The 5,000-nt window shown below is 43.7% G+C and overlaps 12 non-coding genes across 12 annotated transcripts; 8 read left to right on the forward strand and 4 right to left on the reverse strand.

Moving 5' to 3' along the window:
• The first annotated feature begins 555 nt into the window (after positions 1-555).
• LOC140378523 (U6 spliceosomal RNA) lies at positions 556-661 on the forward strand. Its single transcript, XR_011930363.1, has one exon. It is a non-coding gene; the product is annotated as a U6 spliceosomal RNA (small nuclear RNA).
• Positions 662-749: 88 nt separating this feature from the next.
• On the forward strand, positions 750-832 carry trnal-cag (transfer RNA leucine (anticodon CAG)). The gene has a single exon. It is a non-coding gene; the product is annotated as a tRNA-Leu (tRNA).
• An 85-nt stretch (positions 833-917) lies between these two features.
• On the reverse strand, positions 918-988 carry trnag-gcc (transfer RNA glycine (anticodon GCC)). Its single transcript has one exon. It is a non-coding gene; the product is annotated as a tRNA-Gly (tRNA).
• Positions 989-1,732: 744 nt separating this feature from the next.
• LOC140378650 (U6 spliceosomal RNA) lies at positions 1,733-1,838 on the forward strand. The gene has a single exon (XR_011930484.1). It is a non-coding gene; the product is annotated as a U6 spliceosomal RNA (small nuclear RNA).
• An 88-nt stretch (positions 1,839-1,926) lies between these two features.
• Positions 1,927-2,009, forward strand: trnal-cag (transfer RNA leucine (anticodon CAG)). The gene has a single exon. It is a non-coding gene; the product is annotated as a tRNA-Leu (tRNA).
• An 85-nt stretch (positions 2,010-2,094) lies between these two features.
• Positions 2,095-2,165, reverse strand: trnag-gcc (transfer RNA glycine (anticodon GCC)). The gene has a single exon. It is a non-coding gene; the product is annotated as a tRNA-Gly (tRNA).
• Positions 2,166-2,908: 743 nt separating this feature from the next.
• LOC140378524 (U6 spliceosomal RNA) lies at positions 2,909-3,014 on the forward strand. Its single transcript, XR_011930364.1, has one exon. It is a non-coding gene; the product is annotated as a U6 spliceosomal RNA (small nuclear RNA).
• An 88-nt stretch (positions 3,015-3,102) lies between these two features.
• trnal-cag (transfer RNA leucine (anticodon CAG)) lies at positions 3,103-3,185 on the forward strand. The gene has a single exon. It is a non-coding gene; the product is annotated as a tRNA-Leu (tRNA).
• An 85-nt stretch (positions 3,186-3,270) lies between these two features.
• Positions 3,271-3,341, reverse strand: trnag-gcc (transfer RNA glycine (anticodon GCC)). The gene has a single exon. It is a non-coding gene; the product is annotated as a tRNA-Gly (tRNA).
• A 727-nt stretch (positions 3,342-4,068) lies between these two features.
• LOC140378613 (U6 spliceosomal RNA) lies at positions 4,069-4,174 on the forward strand. Its single transcript, XR_011930447.1, has one exon. It is a non-coding gene; the product is annotated as a U6 spliceosomal RNA (small nuclear RNA).
• An 88-nt stretch (positions 4,175-4,262) lies between these two features.
• trnal-cag (transfer RNA leucine (anticodon CAG)) lies at positions 4,263-4,345 on the forward strand. The gene has a single exon. It is a non-coding gene; the product is annotated as a tRNA-Leu (tRNA).
• An 85-nt stretch (positions 4,346-4,430) lies between these two features.
• Positions 4,431-4,501, reverse strand: trnag-gcc (transfer RNA glycine (anticodon GCC)). The gene has a single exon. It is a non-coding gene; the product is annotated as a tRNA-Gly (tRNA).
• Between the last annotated feature and the right edge of the window lie 499 nt (positions 4,502-5,000).

Below are 5,000 nucleotides of genomic sequence, written 5' to 3' on the forward strand. Positions count from 1 at the left end.
TTTTTTTCCTTCAACCACATTTACGGATGCATTTTGCCCTCGGACATGGCTATAACAGGAGCTGAAAAGAAAAGATAAGAAAAGATAAGAGATGAAATGAAATGAAATGAAATGAACTGAAATGAACTGAAATGAACTGAAATGGAATGGATATACAGCCCCGGATTATTTTTTCTTGATGCAGAGAGCTCGTCTATAACGTATAATTTGCAATATACGGCATATAATCTTGTACATTAAACCAAATTAAGGAAAGACAGATTGGGTAACGTTGCACAAAATATTTTTGTCTCCAACCAGATGAAGCGCTCGGAGTAAAGTTTGGCAACTGGATGACGCTGTGACTGCAGGGTTGGGCTCACAAGATTGAGGGAAGTGAGATAGGTACCCACACCAGGCTATGCATATGTGCAAAGTGGGAAGCAAAACCTAGTGCTACGACGAGGATGGGATTCCAACCCACGCGTGTTGCACTTTCTTGCGGCTATAACACCATGACTGCAGGAGCAGGATTTTAAGAGCGCTATAAAGGCGTGGTTGCAACCAGGTACTATTGTGTTAGTTCGCTAACACATATACTAAAATTGGAACGATACAGAGAAGATTAGCATGGCCCCTGCGCAAGGATGACACGCAAATTCGTGAAGCGTTCCTCATTTTATCATGCCGCTGCATTGTCAGCAAAATCAAGGTTTCCATGGTCGGGGCTCTTGTCTGCGTCGGAAAGGGCAAAACTAAGCACTCACACCGTCAGGATGGCCGAGCGGTCTAAGGCGCTGCGTTCAGGTCGCAGGCTCCCCTGGAGGCGTGGGTTCGAATCCCACTTCTGACAGTAAACTTTAGGCATAATCTTGTGCATTTAGATATTAAATGAAACATTGCACATAGGCACGCCAAAGTCTTCTCAAAAGCTCTGCTGCATTAGCCGGGAATCGAACCCAGGCCTCCTGCATGGCAAGCAGGAATTCTACCACTGAACCACCAATGCACACATAGAACATTTGTTCGGCCATTTTTTTTTTTTTTTTGGATGAGATGAGATGAAAAGAAAAGAGATTGAGGAAAGTGAGATAAGGTACCCACACCAGGCAATGCACATGTGGGCCTCCTGCATGATACCACTGAACCACCAATGCGCACAAGGCGCATTTGTATGGCCATCTATTTTTTATTTTTTTTCCTTCAACCACATTTACGGACGCATTTTGCCCTCGGACATGGCTATAACAGGAGCTGAAAAGAAAAGATAAGAAAAGATAAGAGATGAAATGAAATGAAATGAAATGAAATGAACTGAAATGAACTGAAATGAACTGAAATGGAATGGATATACAGCCCCGGATTATTTTTTCTTGATGCAGAGAGCTCGTCTATAACGTATAATTTGCAATATACGGCATATAATCTTGTACATTAAACCAAATTAAGGAAAGACAGATTGGGTAACGTTGCACAAAATATTTTTGTCTCCAACCAGATGAAGCGCTCGGAGTAAAGTTTGGCAACTGGATGACGCTGTGACTGCAGGGTTGGGCTCACAAGATTGAGGGAAGTGAGATAGGTACCCACACCAGGCTATGCATATGTGCAAAGTGGGAAGCAAAACCTAGTGCTACGACGAGGATGGGATTCCAACCCACGCGTGTTGCACTTTCTTGCGGCTATAACACCATGACTGCAGGAGAAGGATTTTAAGAGCGCTATAAAGGCGTGGTTGCAACCAGGCACTATTGTGTTAGTTCGCTAACACATATACTAAAATTGGAACGATACAGAGAAGATTAGCATGGCCCCTGCGCAAGGATGATACGCAAATTCGTGAAGCGTTCCTTAAATTATCATGCCGCTGCATTGTCAGAAAAATCAAGGTTTTCATGGTCGGGGCTCTTGTCTGCGTCGGAAAGGGCAAAGCTAAGCACTCACACCGTCAGGATGGCCGAGCGGTCTAAGGCGCTGCGTTCAGGTCGCAGTCTCCCCTGGAGGCGTGGGTTCTAATTCCACTTCTGATAGCAAACTTTAGGCATAATCTTGTACATTTAGATAATGAATGAAACATTGCACATAGGCACGCCAAAGTCTTCTCAAAAGCTCTGCTGCATTAGCCGGGAATCGAACCCAGGCCTCCTGCATGGCAAGCAGGAATTCTACCACTGAACCACCAATGCACACATAGAGCATTTGTTCGGCCATTTTTTTTTTTTTTTGGATGAGATGAGATGAGATGAAAAGAAAAGAGATTGAGGAAAGTGAGATAAGGTACCCACACCAGGCAATGCACATGTGGGCCTCCTGCATGATACCACTGAACCACCAATGCGCACAAGGCGCATTTGTATGGCCATCTATTTTTTATTTTTTTTCCTTCAACCACATTTACGGATGCATTTTGCCCTCGGACATGGCTATAACAGGAGCTGAAAAGAAAAGATAAGAAAAGATAAGAGATGAAATGAAATGAAATGAAATGAACTGAAATGAACTGAAATGAACTGAAATGGAATGGATATACAGCCCCGGATTATTTTTTCTTGATGCAGAGAGCTCGTCTATAACGTATAATTTGCAATATACGGCATATAATCTTGTACATTAAACCAAATTAAGGAAAGACAGATTGGGTAACGTTGCACAAAATATTTTTGTCTCCAACCAGATGAAGCGCTCGGAGTAAAGTTTGGCAACTGGATGACGCTGTGACTGCAGGGTTGGGCTCACAAGATTGAGGGAAGTGAGATAGGTACCCACACCAGGCTATGCATATGTGCAAAGTGGGAAGCAAAACCTAGTGCTACGACGAGGATGGGATTCCAACCCACGCGTGTTGCACTTTCTTGCGGCTATAACACCATGACTGCAGGAGCAGGATTTTAAGAGCGCTATAAAGGCGTGGTTGCAACCAGGTACTATTGTGTTAGTTCGCTAACACATATACTAAAATTGGAACGATACAGAGAAGATTAGCATGGCCCCTGCGCAAGGATGACACGCAAATTCGTGAAGCGTTCCTCATTTTATCATGCCGCTGCATTGTCAGCAAAATCAAGGTTTCCATGGTCGGGGCTCTTGTCTGCGTCGGAAAGGGCAAAACTAAGCACTCACACCGTCAGGATGGCCGAGCGGTCTAAGGCGCTGCGTTCAGGTCGCAGGCTCCCCTGGAGGCGTGGGTTCGAATCCCACTTCTGACAGTAAACTTTAGGCATAATCTTGTGCATTTAGATATTAAATGAAACATTGCACATAGGCACGCCAAAGTCTTCTCAAAAGCTCTGCTGCATTAGCCGGGAATCGAACCCAGGCCTCCTGCATGGCAAGCAGGAATTCTACCACTGAACCACCAATGCACACATAGAACATTTGTTCGGCCATTTTTTTTTTTTTTTTGGATGAGATGAGATGAAAAGAAAAGAGATTGAGGAAAGTGAGATAAGGTACCCACACCAGGCAATGCACATGTGGGCCTCCTGCATGATACCACTGAACCACCAATGCGCACAAGGCGCATTTGTATGGCCATCTATTTTTTATTTTTTTTCCTTCAACCACATTTACGGACGCATTTTGCCCTCGGACATGGCTATAACAGGAGCTGAAAAGAAAAGATAAGAAAAGATAAGAAAAGATAAGAGATGAAATGAAATGAAATGAAATGAAATGAAATGGAATGGATATACAGCCCCGGATTTTTTTCTTGATGCAGAGAGCTCGTCTATAACGTATAATTTGCAATATACGGCATATAATCTTGTACATTAAACCAAATTAAGGAAAGACAGATTGGGTAACGTTGCACAAAATATTTTTGTCTCCAACCAGATGAAGCGCTCGGAGTAAAGTTTGGCAACTGGATGACGCTGTGACTGCAGGGTTGGGCTCACAAGATTGAGGGAAGTGAGATAGGTACCCACACCAGGCTATGCATATGTGCAAAGTGGGAAGCAAAACCTAGTGCTACGACGAGGATGGGATTCCAACCCACGCGTGTTGCACTTTCTTGCGGCTATAACACCATGACTGCAGGAGAAGGATTTTAAGAGCGCTATAAAGGCGTGGTTGCAACCAGGCACTATTGTGTTAGTTCGCTAACACATATACTAAAATTGGAACGATACAGAGAAGATTAGCATGGCCCCTGCGCAAGGATGACACGCAAATTCGTGAAGCGTTCCTTAAATTATCATGCCGCTGCATTGTCAGCAAAATCAAGGTTTTCATGGTCGGGGCTCTTGTCTGCGTCGGAGAGGGCAAAGCTAAGCACTCACACCGTCAGGATGGCCGAGCGGTCTAAGGCGCTGCGTTCAGGTCGCAGTCTCCCCTGGAGGCGTGGGTTCGAATTCCACTTCTGATAGCAAACTTTAGGCATAATCTTGTGCATTTAGATAATGAATGAAACATTGCACATAGGCACGCCAAAGTCTTCTCAAAAGCTCTGCTGCATTAGCCGGGAATCGAACCCAGGCCTCCTGCATGGCAAGCAGGAATTCTACCACTGAACCACCAATGCACACATAGAGCATTTGTTCGGCCATTTTTTTTTTTTTTTTGGATGAGATGAGATGAGATGAAAAGAAAAGAGATTGAGGAAAGTGAGATAAGGTACCCACACCAGGCAATGCACATGTGGGCCTCCTGCATGATACCACTGAACCACCAATGCGCACAAGGCGCATTTGTATGGCCATCTATTTTTTATTTTTTTTCCTTCAACCACATTTACGGACGCATTTTGCCCTCGGACATGGCTATAACAGGAGCTGAAAAGAAAAGATAAGAAAAGATAAGAGATGAAATGAAATGAAATGAAATGAAATGAACTGAAATGAACTGAAATGAACTGAAATGGAATGGATATACAGCCCCGGATTATTTTTTCTTGATGCAGAGAGCTCGTCTATAACGTATAATTTGCAATATACGGCATATAATCTTGTACATTAAACCAAATTAAGGAAAGACAGATTGGGTAACGTTGCACAAAATATTTTTGTCTCCAACCAGATGAA

The sequence above is a fragment of the Eucyclogobius newberryi genome, unplaced genomic scaffold (genome assembly GCF_026437365.1).
Source record: "Eucyclogobius newberryi isolate DKJ021-1_F unplaced genomic scaffold, fEucNew1.0.hap1 SCAF_4, whole genome shotgun sequence".
Classification (NCBI taxonomy): Eukaryota; Metazoa; Chordata; class Actinopteri; order Gobiiformes; family Gobiidae; genus Eucyclogobius; species Eucyclogobius newberryi.